Below are 18,213 nucleotides of genomic sequence, written 5' to 3' on the forward strand. Positions count from 1 at the left end.
GGACACATGCACCACTTAGTGCATCCAACTTTACCTGGGTACTGGGGAATTGAACCCAGGTCAGTAAGCTTTGCAGGCAAGTGCCTTAACCGCTGAGCCATCTCTCCAGCCCAATAAATAAATAAATTATATATATTGTTTTTCGAGGTAGGGTCTCACTCTAACCCAGGCTGACCTGAAATTCACTATGTTGTCTCAGGGTGGCCTCAAGCTCACAACGATCCTCCTACCTCTGCCTCCTGAGTGCAAATGAATCTGGCCTGCAAGCAGCTTTACGTGGGCACTGGGGAACTGAACCTGAACCAGCCAACTTTGCAAGCAAGTAACTTTAATTATGAACAATCTCTGCAGACCTTTAACACTATATTATTTTATTTATTTTCATCTCTGTGTGTGTGCGCGCGTGCATGCACATGCCCAAATGGATATGCTGAGGCCTCCTGACCTGCAAATGAACTCCAGATGTACACACTGTGTTTTCCATCTGCTTTATGTGGATATTGGGGAGTCAAGCCTGGATCAGTAGGCCTCTAACTGTTGAACCATCTCCCTTACCTCCATAGACTTTTAACCACTGAGCCATCACCCCAGCCCCATGGAGCTGCTTTTCCCCCAGCTTTCAAGTCTGAATTCCTTGCAGAAGTAAGGGAGGAAGAAGTTTGTAAAGAAAGGGTAAAGGCATACATTTTAAAGGCACTATCCACAATACATATATGTCACAAAGCTATTAGAGAGAGGGGTTCCATCGGTGATTTCAGGAAAATTAAACCCCTAATTCTATTCTTTTTTAAAAATATTTTTATTTATTTATTTGACAGAGAAAGAGGGAGAGAAAGAGAATGAATGGGCATGCCAGTGCCTCCAGCCACTGCAAACGAACTCCAGATGTGCGTACCCCTTGCACATCTGGCTAACATGGGTTCTGGGGAACCGAACCTGGGTCCTTTGGCTTTGCAGGCAAATGCCTTAACTGTTAAGCCATCCCTCCAGCCCCAATTCTATTTTTTTCTTTTGTTTTTTTAAATTTTTTTTTTGTTTTTTGTTTATTTATTTGAGAGCGACAGACAGACAGAGAGAGAAAGAGGGAGTAGAAGAGGGAGAGAAAGAGAGAGAGAGATAGAGATAGAGAGAGAGAGAGAAAAGGAGAGAGAGAGATTGAGAATGGGTGTGCCGGGGCCTCCAGCAACTGCAAGCGAACTTCAGATGCATGCACCACCTTGTGCATCTGGCTAACGTGGGTCCTGGGGAATCAGGCCTTGAACCAGGATCCTTAGGCTTCACAGGCAAGCGCTTAACTGCTAAGCCATCTCTCCAGCCCCTTCTTTTGTTTTTTTGAGGTAGGGTCTCATTCTGGCCCAGGATGACCTGGAATTCACTCTGTAGTCTCAGGGTGGCCTTGAACTCATGGCAGTCCTCCTACCTCTGCCTCCCAAGTGCTGGGATTAAAGGCGTGCACCACTATGCCCGGCCCTAATTCTATTCTTAAAGGAAATAAGGAAAAATGGACATTAATGATCAAGGAACAGTTTACAACATCGAATGAGGCTACATTAGAAGACAGTATGACTGAGAATTTTCCAGAATTAAAGTAGGACAAGAGCCCTAAGTCTGAGAATATTTCAATGAGAAGCATTAAGCATGAACCTCACACTGGGTCGATGCTGCAGACCTCCAGAGTAAAACCCAAATATCCAAATCAACTACACAATGGACACATTGACTGCAGAGGGAAATGTGCACCAATAGCAAACTTCTCTTTAAAAAATATTTTTATTTATTTGCAAGGAGAGAGATAGAGAAGGAAAGAGAGAGAAAATGGGCATGCCAGGGACTCTAGCCATTGCAAATGAACTCCAGATGCATGTGCCAACCTGTGCATCTGGCTTTATGTGGGTACTGGGGAATCGAACCTGTAGGCTTTACAGGCAAGTGCCTTAGCTGCTGAGCCATTTCTCCAACCCAAATAAATTTCTTTTTTTTTTTTTTCAGAGTGGCCTTGAACTCAAGGAGCCCAGCCCTTTAAAAAAATTATTGGGAACTTTAATATATGAATATACTGCAAATTGGGCGTGTTCTCATCAGGTTGCCCTCTTTTGTCCCCTCTCCCCTGACCCCATTCACTGCGGGTCGTTTTCAGTGGAGGTCTCCAGAGTCCCTGTGAGGTCATGGATGCATCAGTCAGTCCTGTGGGGACAAAAGTGCTCCACAGTATGCCTTCCCACCCTGTAGCTCCCAAAGTCTTCCCCCCATCTTTTGCAATGTTCCCTGAGCCTTGGAGGGTGTGTTATAAGTTTCCCTTAGTACTGAGTTCTCAGCAACCTCTTATTTTCTGCTTTGGTGAGTTTTGAGTTTTCTCAGTGTCTACTGACATCCCCCTGGATAAGTATCTCTGTGAGCCGTATTTTTGTAAACCTCCACGGGACAGAAGTTGAGATACCCTGATTTATAGCATTTGTCAATTAACATGGTGTAAAGCCTCCTACTCAGGTCAATTCCAAGCCACCAAAGTTGTGTCAGTGAATTTAGAGTTGTGAAGAGATGTGTATATGCAGCCTACTAAAGGCACCACATGTAGTGTTACACCACTGATATGCCATTTGCTTTATTTTTATTTTTATTTATTTATTTATTTATTTATTTTTTTAATTTTTATTTATTTATTTGAGAGCGACAGACACAGAGAGAAAGACAGATAGAGGGAGAGAGAGAGAGAGAATGGGCGCGCCAGGGCTTCCAGCCTCTGCAAACGAACTCCAGACGCGTGCGCCCCCTTGTGCATCTGGCTAACGTGGGACCTGGGGAACCGAGCCTCGAACTGGGGTCCTTAGGCTTCACAGGCAAGCGCTTAACCACTAAGCCATCTCTCCAGCCCCCCCTTTTTTTTTTGGAGGTAGGGTCTCATTCTGGCCCAGGCTGACCATGAATTCACTATGTAGTCTCAGGGTGGCCTCGAACTTTTTATGGCGATCCTCCTACCTCTGCCTCCCAAGGCATGTGCTACCACACCTGCAACTATTTGTATCTTAAATGTTTGACCTTAGGACAAGAAAACACACTATATAGTTTTATCTGTTTCAAAACTACAGTACTGGGCTGGAGGGATGGCTTAACGGTAAAGACATTTGCCTGTAAAGCCAAAGGACCCAGGTTCGATTCCCCAGGACCACGTTAGCCAGATGCACAAGGGGGTGCATGCATCTGGAGTTCGTTTTCAGTGGCTGGAGGCCCTGGCATGCCTATTCTCTCTCTCTCTCCCTCCTCCTCTCCCTCATTCTCTATCAAGTAAATAAAAAAATGAAAATAAAATATTAAAAAACTACAGTACCCTCCAAAGGCAGATTATAAAATCAAAAATTTGTCCCACACAAACCTTTAAGTCTATTGTTTTCCTCAGCTCCTTAAAAACTTGCTTACTAAAAAGGAAAAAGGAGGGGCTGAAGTGATAGCTCAGTGGTTAAAGGTGCTCTCCTGCAAAGCCTAATGACCTGGGTTCAATTCCCTAGTACCCATGTAAAGCCAGATGCACAAATTGCACATTCATCTGAAGTTTGTTTAGAATGGTGGAAGCCTTGGCATACCCATTCTCTTTCTGTCTTTCTGTGTCTGTCTCTTTCTGCTTGAAAATAAATAAATACATAAATACATTAAATAAATAAATAGGAGGCAGAGACACCTTTTTTTCCCTCTAGTGAAGAGAACAGGGTGGAATCTCCTTCTGTGAGTTCATGGGTAAAGGGATTTCCTCACCCCTCTAAGGTTATTTCTTACATTTATTTATTTTTTTAAAAGGAGAATACTGTATTTGGGCAGATTTTTAAAAAATTTTATTTAGTTATTTTCAAGCTGAGAGATAGATAGATAGATAGATAGATAGATAGATAGATAGATAGAGACATGCGAGACAGAGAGAGAGAGAATGGGCACACCAGGGCTTCTAGCCATTGCAAATGGACTCCAGATGCATGTGCCCCTTGTGCATCTGGCTTACATGGGTCTTGGGAAGTCGAACTTGGGTCCTTTGGCTTCGCAGACAAACACCTTAACCGCTAAGCCATCTCTCCAGCTCCTTCTTACATTTATTTGAGCACATTATGTGTTCTTCCTTTGATTTTTCCATTTCAAGGAGGAGAAGGTGAGGCCATCACTGGGGAAGTCCAGAGGCACTTCGTTGAGTCCCGGGGCAGGGGAGTTCCTGAGGCTCCACGCTGCCTTCCCGCAGTGTGGTCTCCCTCTGCCGCAGACTCAGGCAGGATGTTTTCTTTCACTGCCAGGAAGCAAGCGGCTGATTTCATCATCTGTGCCTCACTTTCACAAAGGGAAGTTCTTTGGCCTTTGTTGCACTTACTATTTTCAGCATCTCTGTACTTTTTTTTTTCCTTTTCTTTGAGTTTCACTGTGTGGTCCAGCTGGTCTCAAATGCTCCATCCATCCTCTTGCCTCTGGCTCCCGAGTGGCTGGGATTACAGCATGCACCGCTGGGCCCGGCTGCATCTCCTCTGGTCTCATTTCTGTTAAGTCCCATCTCTACTTGCAGGCTGATTTGGACTGATTTTTCACAGGTTTCTCTTGGGAGCTGGGACCCGTTGTGAGACAGCCATGGTGGAGTCACGCAGTGTTTGACATCTCCAGAAAATGGAAAGATTTATCTCTACAGGTGGTGTGTTGGCCAGGAATCTCTACTGTCCTAGGGATGTCACTGGGGATTCACCCCAAGAGACTTATATGGATTAGGAGCAAGATAGCTTTTTCTGTTTTAAATCTTTTAAATATTTATTTGAGGGCTGGAGAGATGGCTTAGCAGTTAAGGCATTTGCCTGTAAAGCCAAAGGACCTCCATTCAGTTCCCCAGGACCCACATTAGTCAGGTGCAAAGGCTCTGGCGTGCCCATGCTCTTTCTCTGTCTGCCTCTCTCTCTCCCTCAAACAAATAAATAAAATATTAAAAAAAATTATTTGTAAGCAGACAGAGAGGGAGAGATGGGGGGGGGGAGGGAGGGAGAGAGAATGGGCACACCAGGGTCTCTTGCTGCTACAAACGAACTCTAGAAGCATGTGCCACTTAATGTTTATTCAGCTTTATGTGGGTACTGGGAATTGAACTCAGGCCATTGGGCTTTGGAAACCAGAGCCATCTTTTCAGCCCCAAGATATATATATATATTGAGGTAGGGTCTCACTCTAGTCCAGGCCTACCTGGAATTTAGTATGTAGTCTCAGGGTGGCCTCCCAAGTACTGGGATTATAGGTATGTGCCACCATGCTTGGCTATTTTTTTTTTTTGGGGGGGTAGGTATTCAAGGATACAGGTCCAAGATGAACATGATGCCACCTTGACCTCACATGTCTATAACACCAATCTGATTTGATCTCATTCAAGATGGTGATGAGCAGCTTCCTGGTTCTTTCTGATTTTTGTCTGATCTTTTCAGGCAAACACCTGTGGGTAGTCCCTTGCTGAATCAGCAGTCCTCCTGGGCGCAACAGTCAATCAAGATCCTTCATATGCAGTTGGACATGACAATGAAGCTCATCCTAATTGAACTCCTGATTTATATAAATATATAAACCTGATCCACATAAGATTTCCCCTCTTCGTGGCTTTGGAGTGTTCCTACTTTTTTCCTCTTGCCTCAACTCTTTCTCAATATACCCTTCTCACTGTCTACATTTCTTTCTTTCTTTCTTTTTTCTTTTTTTTTTTTTTTTGGTTTTTCAAGGTAGGGTCTTGCTGTAGTCCAGTCTGACCTGGAATTCACTATGTAGTCTCAGGGTGGCCTCAAACTCACGGTGATCCACCTACCTCTGTCTCCCAAGTGCTGGGATTAAAGGCTGGCTACATTTCTTAATTCTTTGCCAAAGTTGGATAAGAACTTGAAAGCCAGTAATTCAAAGGGTTCTAAGCTTACCCACAACCCAGAGCTCTCTCTCCTGCAACAGAATCAACCAGCCTTCCTTTCTCTCTCTCGCTCTCCCTCTCTCCTTCCTTCCTTCTTTTCCTTCCTTTCTATTCTCTCTTTCTGACAGGGTATCTTGTAGCCCAGACTGGCCTCAGACTTCACATGCAGTCTAGTCCTCCTGCCTCTACCTCACAAGTGCTAGGGTTACAGGCACACACCACTGTCTCTAGTTTTATGTGGTGCTGGGGATTAAACCCAGGGATTCCTGCATGCAAATAAATAATTAAAAAATATATTTTATTTATTTATTTATTTGAGAGCAAGGGGGCGGGAAGAGAGAGAGAGAGAGAGAGAGAGAGAGAGAGAGAGAGAGAGAGAGAGAGAATGGGTGTACCAGGGCCTCCAGCTGCTGCAAATGAACTCTAGATGCCCTCTTGTGCATCTGGCTTACATGGGTCCTGGAGAATCAAACTGTGATCCTTTGGTTTTGCTGGCAAATACCTGAACCATTAAGCCATCTCTCCAGCCCAATAAATACATTTTTATTTATTTATTTAGTTTTTGAGGTAGGGTCTCCCTCTAGCCCAGGCTGACCTGAAATTCACTATGTAGTCTCAGGGTGGCCTAGAACTCACCGTGATCCTCCTACCAACGTCTCCCAAGTGCTGGGATTAGAGGCGTGTGCCACCACGCCCGGCTTAATATATTTTATTTATTTGAGAGAGAGAAAGAGGCAGAGAGAGAGGGAGAGAATGGGTGTACCAGGGCCTCTGGTCACTGCAAATGAACTCCAGATGCATGCACCAGATCCTTGTGCATCTGGCTTACGGGGGTCCTGGAGAATCAAACCGGGATCCTTTGGCTTTGCAGGCAAACACCTTAACCACTAAGCCATCTCTCCAGCCCAATAAATAAATTTTTTTTAAAAGAGAATTTTTATGATTTCAACGATTTCCATGCAAGGCCTAAACTGGCTCAAAACCTTACCTCATCTGGCTTCAGAAGCAGCCACAGCAAGTCATCACTCAATAATCTCCCATGAGGAAGGAAAAATACTGACTGCGCAAGAAGCTTGAAAAGCTTGGATAGCACTTAATACAGCGTTACATTAACCAATTACCTATTGTGCATCCATCATGTTCATGGCTTGATTATAAGTCCCCAAGGATAAGATGACCATCTTTGCTTTCTCATCCTCTCACACAGCAAGTGGCACAACTGTGGTTCACTGTGGTGTGCAGAGAGAGGGAACCAGCCCAGGGGAGGGGAGGCACGCAGCTCTGCCCACGAGAGCGCTTGGATCCAGGCTGCTCTTAGAACTTAAAGGGCAGTGATGACACCAGTAATATGATGATTGCCATGTGTCAGGAACCGTTTCCTTCTCCCTGTTTTCCATATGTTAACCTATTTAATTCCCCCAAGCTCCCACAAGGCTGATAGAATTACCATCACTATAGGAATCTACGTCACAGAGAAAGTAAATAGCCTGGGAAACAGAGCTGAGATTCGGACGCAGCCACGAACCCTTGCATTCTGCAGCTATGACTTACGCGGATTGTGTAAGGATCAGGGGTGGGTGAGGACAGTGGAGGGCTTCCAGGCAACAGCCCGAAGATGGGAGAAAATACCTTTGTGATTTTGGTTTTGAGGGTCAGTGGGAAGACAACATAGAAGCCATTGCTCAAATATGTGTCTTTTTTTCTTTCATCACAAGTTTTTTTTTTTTTTTTCATCACACAAGTTTTTGTGAGAACATTTGGAAAGTGATTCATCATCCCCATTTCCTATAGTTGCAGCATTTTCAAATGGATGCTGGCCAACTGGTCTTCCTGCTGAGTTGTTGGCTGAGGGTTATTTTAAATACATTGCCAGAAGACAGACTACAAATCATTTGATTACCAAGGATTCCTGGAATTCAGTTAATCTAATGTTATTTAAGGCCAAAGTTACAAGCTCAATTTCCTCAGAAGGCAGCATTTTTTCACAAAGTAGATTCCTGATCATAGCTGAAGTTCTTGCTAATGTCAGCTACTGGCCGCTGAGTGGGATGATGCCCATGACTACAGACTGTTGCCTTAAGCTTTGTGACAAGGATGCAAATGCATTGCACAAGTAGTATCAAAAATGAAGCATGGCAGAATTAGGCCCAGAACAGCATCTGAATGGAGGATAACCCAGCAATTCCACATTTCTTGCATAAAGTTTTTTCTTTTCTTTTTTTTCTTTATTATTTATTTATTTGAGAGCGACAGACAGACAGAGAAAGAGGCAGATCGATGGAGAGAGAATGGGTGTGCCAGGGCCTCCAGCCACTGCAAAAGAACTCCAGATGCATGCGCCACCTTGTGCATCTGGCTAATGTGGGTCCTGGGGAATCGAGTCTCGAACTGAGGCCCTTAGGCTTCACAGGCAAGCACTTAACCGCTAAACCATCTCTCCAGCCCTGTTGTATAATTTTCTATTCTATTCTTTCTTTCTTTCTTTTTTTTTTTTTTTCCAAGGTAGGGTCTTGCTTTAGCCCAGGCTGACCTGGAATTCACTCTGGAGACTCAGGGTGGCCTTGAACTCACAACGATCTTCCTACCTCTGCCTCCAGAGAACTGGGATTAAAGGCATGTGCCACCATGTACAGCCTATTATTATTATTATTATTATTATTATTATTATTATTATTATTTTTGAGATAGGTCTCACTCAAGCCCAGGCTGACTTGGAATTCACTCTATAGTCTCAGGCTGGCCTTGAACTCAAGGTAATTCTCTTATCTCTGCTTCCCAAGTGCTGGGATTAAAGATGGTCACCACCATGTCCCACCATAACTTTCTATTCTTTTTTAAAAAAATATTTTATTTATTTGAGAGAGAAAGAGGCAGGTAAAGAGAAAGCGAGAATGGGCACACCAGGGCCTCTAGCCACTGCAAACAAACTCCAGATGCATGAGCCTCCTTGTGCATCTGGCTGAATGTGGGTCCTGGGGAATCGATCCTATGTCCTTAGGCTTCTCAGGCAAGTGCCTTAACTGCTAAGTCATTTCTCCAGCCCAACTTTCTTATTTGTTTGACTGAAAAAGAGGGGGAGAGAGAGAAAGAATGGGTGGGCACACCAGGGCCTCTAGCAAACAAACTTCAGATGCATGTACCCCCTTGTGCATCTGGCTAGCATGGGTCCTGGGGAATTGAACCTGGGTTCTTTGGCTTTGCAGGCAAATGTCTTAACTGATAAGCCATCCTTCCAGCCCCTTCCCCCAAGCCCAACTTTCTATTCTTAATGTACCAAAGGGTTATTCACTCATTTAGCATCTTCCAAGTGCCCACTGTAATAAAAGTGATTGAACTAGGTAGATGGCTATGTGGGTAAAATGTTCCTGAGTTCAGACCCCAGAACCCATGTCAAATGCCAGGCATGGTGGTGTATGTCTATAATCCCAGTGTTGAGGAGGCTGAGGCAGGAGAATCCCTGGGGTTTATTGGCAAGATAGTGTAGCCAAATTAGTGAGCTCGGGGTATAGAGAAAGACTGTTGGCTCAGAGTATGTGCAAACTGTTTAGAGGTCTCTGACCTAAAAACTTAGCTAATGAAAACAAGTCAAAGTTACATTGTCACATCAGACCCAGGGACAACAACTCCCCATTTTTAAGCTGTAATTATAATGGAATAATGTTTAAGCTGATTGACTGTTATTTTTGCAGAACTGAAAAAAGTGAAATTTTTAGGAAGACTCACAAATTTAGGTCACTGTTAATTATGAGAAAACAACTAGGAACTAGGATTACTGGTTATTCAAGAGTCATTTTAGAAAACGTGGAAATGTTTAATGAACATTATTGGAAAACATGAGTGAAACTTAGCATAATGGGACATTTGCTTGGCTCACATTTTGCTCACAGTTGCAGACTAACTTTAATCTCCTCAAGTCTCATTTTATATCATCTTCTTTCAAGGCCCAAGGACTTTGAAGATTAAAATGAGAGTTTACTACATTCCTCCCTAGGTTTAGATGGTGAGACTCAGAAAGCCTTTCTTCGAGCATTTGGTGCAGAGAAGGCGTGGCATGATGCATCAAGTCAATATTCTAGAACGCTGAGACCAGCAGACCATGATGAAAGTCGGCTTGCATTTGTATTGGCTGGGACTGCCACAGCAGTTGCTGTAAATCCCACAAGATAATGGATGTCTTACTATTGTACCTACTGCTGCTCAGAATTCATCAGCAGAAAAGAAGCATGGAGAAAGACTGTAACTCCCAGAGAGGTTCCAAATTTCTATTTGTAACGGTCAATAGTAAAAGCCTGGATGTCAGTCACGAATGAATCACTGGGCATTTGTGTGTTTCTGAGAGAGGTGTCATAACCTTGGCATTATAATCAAAAGCAGCAGGGGCATCGGGGCACAAGGGCTGGCGGTGGTGTTAAGAAGGCTGGCACTGAAGAGCCATTTATCATCCTAAGCTGAGGGTTTTAGCTAGTGACTGTGTGGGAAAAAAAATATGTCATTAATAACAGGGGAGTGAGATTTTGGGCCTTCATGCCCTATGAAGGAATGAATGATTACAGGGAAAAGTCCTGCTCCAGCTCAGGAATGCCTTGCAGGGATCCTGGCACCATGGAGGTGGTGCAGGACAATGTGGGTGGGGGTCTCTGGGACTACTGCCCAAGGAGGAAAATGAATAAGAATCTGTCATCTTAGGTTGTGATGGTAATTTTCCTCTTCCTGCTCCATTCTCCTAGTAAGCCAGCTAAGAATAAAAAGACAGGAACCTGCTGTTTTATTTTTCACTCAGAAACTGATTAATGAGGGCTGCTGGGTTTAATCAATGGTTGTCTATTTCAGCGTAGAAAACACTATTTTGGGGAGTAGAAAAATATTGGCAATCATGCACCTTGTGGAGTCTTGCATTGTTTTGCAGGTCGTTAAAAGAATCGACTTTAGCATTAAAGAAGCCGTGCTTTTAGACTCTGTGCTCCTCCACCTGGCCTAGGCTCTGTGACCTTGAATGGTTTACTCACCTCACATGAGCCTTGGTCTCCAGCCTGGGAGGTGGTGAAAACAATGGAACTTGCCTCTTAAGATTATTGTGAAAACTATACATATTAGCACTTCATTATCTGGCTCTCTGTTTTTCCTGTCATCTTTTCAGAAGTGTGTGTGTGTGTGTGTGTGTGTGTGTGTGTGTGTGAGACAGAGAGAGAGAGAGAGAGAGAGAGAGAGAGAGACAGAGAGAGTCAGAGAAAGATAGAGAGAGACCTAACTATGGGTACCTTGGCTTTGAGATTCTGCTTTTGGTTAAATTTCCTGAGAATGTTCTGATGTCTAACTTACCCATATTGAGCTTGAAGAGTTAACATCACCTCTCCCTTCATTCCATCTGAAGAATTCCCCTCTCTGGGAAGTCAAAATGAACTAATAATGAAGACATGGACTTGACTTTCCTGAGAAGAAGCTGTGTCATGATAGTCTGAATACTTATCACTTGTTGAGCCTCGTCATATGGTAGGCCTGGCAGGGGTGCCGCCTCAGGACGGTGTGGTCTAAGGGAGGAAGGTAAGTCTAGGGCCCAGAGTCAGCTCTGGGTTCCTGATGCAGTGCAAAGATGTCCCAGCCACTGTGTGTGCTGCGTGGGAGCGTCAAGTGCTGCGCCATGTGCCTCCTCTCCTTGTCGGGAAAACTTGGGGAAGTCAGCCAGTGGTGTCCTGTTTTCTTGTGTGTGTGTGTGTGTGTGTGTGTGTGTGTGTATGCGCACATGTATGTGAGAGCCAGAGGTCCAGGTCAGGTATCTTCCTCAATCACGATTCCCCTTATTTGTTTTATATTTATTTATTTGAGAGAGAGAGAGAGAGAGAGAGAGAGAGGGAGGGAGGGAGGGAGGGAGGGAGAATGGGTGCCTCGCTGCTTCTAGCCACTGTGGACAAACTCCAGACCCGTGTGCCACCATGTCCATCTATCTGGCTTATGTGGGTACAGGGGAATCAAACCTGGGTCCTTAGGTTTCACAGGCAAGCCCCTTAACTGCTAAGCCATCTCTCCAGCCTTTTAAAAAAGAGTATCTTATTTTTATTTGCTTATAAGTGAGAGAGAGAGAAAGATGGAGAGAGAGAGAAAGAGGGAGACAGGGAAAGAGAGAATGGGTGCATCAGGGCCTCCAGACACTGCAAACAAACTCCAGGCACATGTGCCTCCCTATGCATCTGGTTTATGTGGGTATGGGGAATCGGACCTGGCTTTGCAGGCAAGCACCTTAACCCCTAAGCCTTCTCTACAGACTCTTCGCTTATTATTTTTTTTTTTTTTTTTTTTTTTTAGCCAGAATTAAATTTTATTTCACATTGATAGAAACCATGAAAAACATCTACATTTCCCCACATTGTAGCACAAGTCAACAGAATATTTCTTGCTATAAATAAGAACTTAATGATTCTCATAATTGAAATACGTTTATGTTCTTCAAGGTAAAGCAAAATGATATATTAAATGATTGTTTAAAAATTTTAAAATGAGATAAACATATGGCTTCATTATTAATATCCTATCCACTATATCCATTATTAAATTATTTCCGTTATCATTTAGCACCCATTTATAAAGATGCATTCTTAACATTGTTTTGGTAAGCTGAAGTACAGCAGGAAAATTAACACAGTTCAAAAACATCAACTGTGCATTTCTGCTACATATTAAACTGTGTGATAAGTATTATATTAAGGTACTGATTTTTTTTTTTTTTTTTTTGAGGTAGGGTCTCGCTCTAGCTCAGGCTGACCTAGAATTTGCTATGTAGTCTCAGGATAGTTGGGAACTCATAGTGATCCTCCTACCTCTGCCTTCCGAGTGCCGTGATTAAAAGCGTGCATCACCACACCTAGCTATGATTAATCTTTATTACCCATAAGTTTGTTTTAAATGCTTTTAGCAGTAATCTGGACAGTCTGACAACTGAAAAATCAATTAATTGCTATTTCATATCTGCACAAGATGACTGATCTTAAAAAAATCAGTTGTCTAAAATGAAAATTTCCATGACAGAAAAAAATAAAGCAAAAATTTCTAGTAGATTGTTCTTCTACAGTAAGTTGGCTTGAAATGTCTGTAAGCTTAAACTACAATATAAGTAGACCTAATCATTTTAGAAATTCATAGTATTTCTAAACATACCAGAACATGATCTAACCTTTCAGATGTTTACAGAAAAAAATTTAATTATTATTATTACCTGTATTGAAGATTCTAATAACTATAGAGGTCTGAATTTGGACTGAGGTGCAGTTATTTGAAATACATAAAGTAATGTTTGGTTTCTTTTAAAGTGTACTTAGATTTTAAATACCATATGTTTGTGATTGAGAATGTCAAGTTATAGTATATATTGGTGGATTTTAGGGAAGCAGTATTTGATCTGCTATAGAAAATCCAGAAAGTAACATTTTTGGGGGAAATGACAAGAGTATTAAATAGAAATATCAGAGAAAAGAAAAGCCTAGTCCCCCAATAAAAGGACTATTACTTGAAGAAAATATTACTCCTTTTTGACATTGAAAAGCATTATACCTAATATAAAGAATAATGTCATGGCATCTAACTCTTATGTATTACAATCCTTACATACATATGAAGGCATATACAAAAATACAGATACTGCATAGTGACTATGCAACTGTGGTCTAACCCGGAGTCTAGGCAACAGCATGAACAAGTCATTTATATCTGAACCACTTATGGTCTGAATGATGTTCTTTAAGCATACTAGTAATTTTCAAATGATAATAAGAACTCTGATTCCAGTATTCTGCTGAATTACATTGGGAAAAGGAAGCTAGCTGCTTCACCTACTTTAATTCTAGTATGTTCCAATATACAAATAAATGTATAGGAACTGAAAGATCATAAGTTTCCCATGAGGGGACATCATCTAGTCTGTATCATTGGCATGTAATTGCAAAACATTTTAACACTGCAAACATGAGGGAGTTTAAAGATCAGAAATGGGAAAAGGCGTATATTCTAGGCTAGTACAATGATGCTGGTGTAATTTACACAAGGCCACTTAGTGACGTCAATCAATTGGAGGTAGGAGTTTATCAATGAAATGCTTGACATCCATCATTTCCTGTTGACATGAACTGTGCATCATGCCTTCATAGATTTTGAAGGTTACATTATCTAGGTTTACCAATGTTTTTAGTTTTGCAACAGTCAGAGAACCAAACACTAGGGGAACTAAAGGGCCACTATCTCCATGACTCTGAAGAGTAGATATTTCTCTGTTGATGCCGCTGATAGGACCCTGTGTAAAGGGAGATCGAGGTGGAAGCCAACAACTGAGGGCGGTGATGCCTGCAGTTTCTGTTGTGTTGTGAGAGCAGTGTACAGAGATAATGCTCCTCCCTGAGAAAGCCCTCCCAAAATAATTCTGTTAGCAGGAATGCCATTCGTCACCTCTTGATCTATCAAGGCTTTTACATTTTCTGCTGCCTGTTTAATTCCAGATTCATCCTCCTGAGAATCTGGTGAAAGCCCAATAGTGTCAAACCATGAAGGCATAGCCTTGTTCATATTTAAGGTCACAGGCATAACTGGCGCGTGCAGGCAGGTATATTTGATATGTGAGCTTCTGATACCTGCAAACGCTTCTGCCCATCCATGCCCAGTATCTGCCAATCCATGAAGGAAGATAACCACAGCGGTGGCCTTGTGGGCGGTGGGCACAACGACGGGCAGCGGAGCAGACATGGTATTGCCACACATCCCCTGGCTCGGCGGACAGTGCGTCGGAAGCAGAAGGGACAGCGGGTGCCCAGCTGCCCAAGGGCGTGTGACAGCCGGCGCTCGCTTATTTTTTTTGAGACAGGGTTTCACTGTGAACCTGGAGCTCACTGATTCAACTAGACTACCTAATCAGAAATCCCTAGAGACCCTTCGGTCTCTGCCCTCCTAGTCCTGGGATTACAGGTGCATACTATCATACCCAGCTTTTAGGTTAGTTTTGTTTTTCAAGGTAGGGTTTCACTCTAGCTCAGGCTAACCTGGAATTTATTATGTAGTCTCAGGGTGGACTTGAACTCATGGCGATCCTTCTACCTCTGCCTCCTGAGTATTGGGATTAAAGGTGTGCACCACCACGCCTGGTCCTGATGCGTAGCTGTTATGTGGGTGCTAGGGATACAATCTCAGGTCCTCATGCTTGCAGGAGAAGCACTTTATCTACTGAGCCATCTCAATAGCTCAGCCAGTGTTTTTCCAGGAAAATCGTTGCTTAGAAAATTGTTAGAAGGGCCAAGGGGAAGCAGTACTAAAAAATGATCCCTAGAATATTGATGATCTGACCTAAAAGCAAATGGCAATCTGTGTCCAATGAGGAAGGGCTGGCAGAGGCTTCTGCTGGCATTACTGACTCCAAAGACTTCCGTGATGCATGGCCTGGCTGTGAACTTCAGTCAGTAACAGAGCACTAGGAACCTTCTTGTTTGGGCAGTGGACTACAGAATTAGTCCATCTTCACCATCCACCCACCTCTCATCACCCACAAAAGCCGGCCGGATGCTAACAGCAGTGACATCTTTCCTGCCAGTGGAAAGCAGCTAACACAGCAGGAAGACAACTTGTGTGCAACCTTCCGCATCTCCTTCATGAGAGCCTCAAGCTGTCAACACCCAAATCGTATCCAGTCTCCTTGCAGGACTCTGGAAGTGTCATTTGTTGTTTCCGGGTCTCGTGGCCACAGTCAATCAAATCCTGCCACTGCCCTGCCGGGGTCCCATCACTCTAGGTTGAATTGTCTCTAATCCAGCAAAATAAGGCTGATTCACTGAGAGATGGAGGAGATACGGAGGGAGGGAGAGAGAGGAAGGGAGAGAGGGAGAGAGAGAGAGAGAGAGAGAGAGAGAGAGAGAGAGAGGAAAGATCAGGAGAATAGTTCTGTTGCGTGTGACTCCCAGAGCTGGGCATTAGGTCTTGGGTGAGTGTGAAATGAGCGACGGGGACCTGCGCTTTCTCAGCTCATCTCAGTCCCTGGGCATCACTCATGGGATGAAGGCCCGGCTGCCTCTTTTGGTCTCACTACTGGGTCCAGTAAGGAGAATGACTAAAGGACCACATATTTGTCACCATCTGGCCCCCAACATAAAGCCACACCTTGTTGTGTTTATTAGATAACGTGGCAAACAAAATACGCTCCAGTAGAGAAACTGTTTATGAATTTTTGCCTTCCTGTCTAAAATTCTGTATTCTTCTTTCTCATCTCTCCATAGACTTCAGTGTACAACAACGCTGAGAATCACTGAGCATTCAATTAAATGAGCAATCATGGGAGAGAAAGCTGCAAACTGAAGTTATACATCATCTCAGCTATTTTTATACTACTAGTGCTTTACTTGTAACAGCTCCTTTTAATATTTTGCTAAATTTGCTTTATCCTCTCTTTCTTTCTTTCTACATGTACACACACACACACACACACACACACACACACACACACAGTCAACCCTCTGATTCAGTGAGTCCTGTATCCCTATATATCCTTGGAGCCAAGCAACCTCTGATTGAAACTATTAGTGTGAATTGTACCTGCATTATGCATGTACAGGCCACCATTCTGTAAACAATGTAGTTTACTAATTATTTAAATCACATTCTCACTGTATTACATATTGTAAGGAACACAGACATGATTTAAAGTAGGCAGGACAATGTGTGTAGGCGATATGTAAACACTATGCCACAGGACTTGGGAATCTTTAGAATTTTTTTTCAAAAAAATTTTTGTTTATTAACAACTTCCATGTTTATAAAAATTATCCCAAGGTAATGCCCTCCTTCCCCTACTTTCCCCTTTGAAACTGCATTCTCCATCATATCCCCTCCCCCTCTCAGTCAATCTCTCTTTCATTTTGATGTCATCATCTTTTCCTCCTATTATGATGTTGTTATGTAGGTCAGGCACTGTGAGGTCATGGATATCCAGAATCTTTAGAATTTGATAAGGATGGGGGTATGTGGGTACCCTGAAACCAATCCCATATGAATATTGAGGGCTGACTATTTTTTTTCCTGAACCATTTGACCACAAGTTCATAGGTCATGCCCCTTTGTCTTTAGGTACTGTTGTAGTTTGGATGGGAGATATTGTCTCTATATATATTCATTTGCAAGGAGAGAGAGAGAGAGAGAGAGAGAGAGAGAGAGAGAGAGGGAGGGAGAGAGAGGGAGGTGGGGGGGGGAGCATTCCAGGGCCTCCAGCCACTGCAGACAATTCCAGATGCATGTGCCACTTTTTGCCTTTGGCTGTACATGGGCACCTGAGAATTGAACTGAGGTAGTTAGGCTTAGTAGGCAAGTACCCTAACGCTAAGCCATCTCTCTCTCTCTCTCTCTCTCTCTAAATATAAATATACATATATTTGAGGCAGGGTCTCATTTTAGCCCAAGCTGACCTGGAATCCACTCTGTAGCTCAGGCTGGCCTCAAACTACAGTGATCCTTCTACCCCAGCCTCCTGAGTGCTAGGATTAAAGGTATGAGCCATCATTCCTGGCTAAATAGTTACTTTATATTTTCTAAGAATATTCATTCAGGATGTTTGATACTAATACACTATAATCTACAGACTTTACATTTTTGCCAATTTTTTTTTTTTTAAGGTAGGGTCTCACTCTAGCCCAGGCTGACCTGGAATTCACTATATAGTCTCAGGGTGGCCTTGAACTCATGGTTATCTTCCTACCTCAGCCTCCCAAGTGTTAGTATTAAAGGTGTGTACCACCATGCCTGGCATGTCTCCTCTTTTATAACATTTTTTTTTTGTCTATACAGAATCCAACCCAATATTATACATCTGGAATGATTTTCTGGTCTTTCTTTGATTTTCATGACCTTGACATTTATTTTTTATTTGTATTTATATTTATTTGGAAGAGAGAAAAAAGAGGCAGATATAGACAGTGGGAGAGACAGAGCCAGAGAGGATGGGTGTGCCAGGGTCTCTAGCTGCTGCAAATGAACTCCAGACACATGTGCCACTTTGCACAACTGGCTCTACACGGGTCTTGGGGAATTGAACCTGGGTCCTTAGGTTTTGCAGGCAAGCACCTTAACTACTAAGTCATCTCTCCAGCCTGACCTTGACATTTTAAAAGAATTTAGGCCAGTTTTTAAGATTTATTTATAATGTCACTCAAATTGGGTTTTGTCTGATGTTCTATATAATTTTGGCAGGAATATTATGTCAGCAGTTAATGTTTCTTGAACTAAATAGGAAACATAAGTTCTGGTATATTCCTTAAGTGGTAATTTGAAGGTCTGCTGGTGGGAAGTGGTATTTGAGACTA

At 42.9% G+C, this 18,213-nt stretch overlaps 1 pseudogene; it reads right to left on the reverse strand.

Moving 5' to 3' along the window:
• Positions 1 to 13,848: 13,848 nt before the first annotated feature.
• Positions 13,849 to 14,635, reverse strand: LOC101609868 (annotated as a pseudogene).
• Between the last annotated feature and the right edge of the window lie 3,578 nt (positions 14,636 to 18,213).

This window comes from Jaculus jaculus, chromosome 1 (assembly GCF_020740685.1).
Source record: "Jaculus jaculus isolate mJacJac1 chromosome 1, mJacJac1.mat.Y.cur, whole genome shotgun sequence".
NCBI classification, from domain to species: domain Eukaryota; kingdom Metazoa; phylum Chordata; class Mammalia; order Rodentia; family Dipodidae; genus Jaculus; species Jaculus jaculus.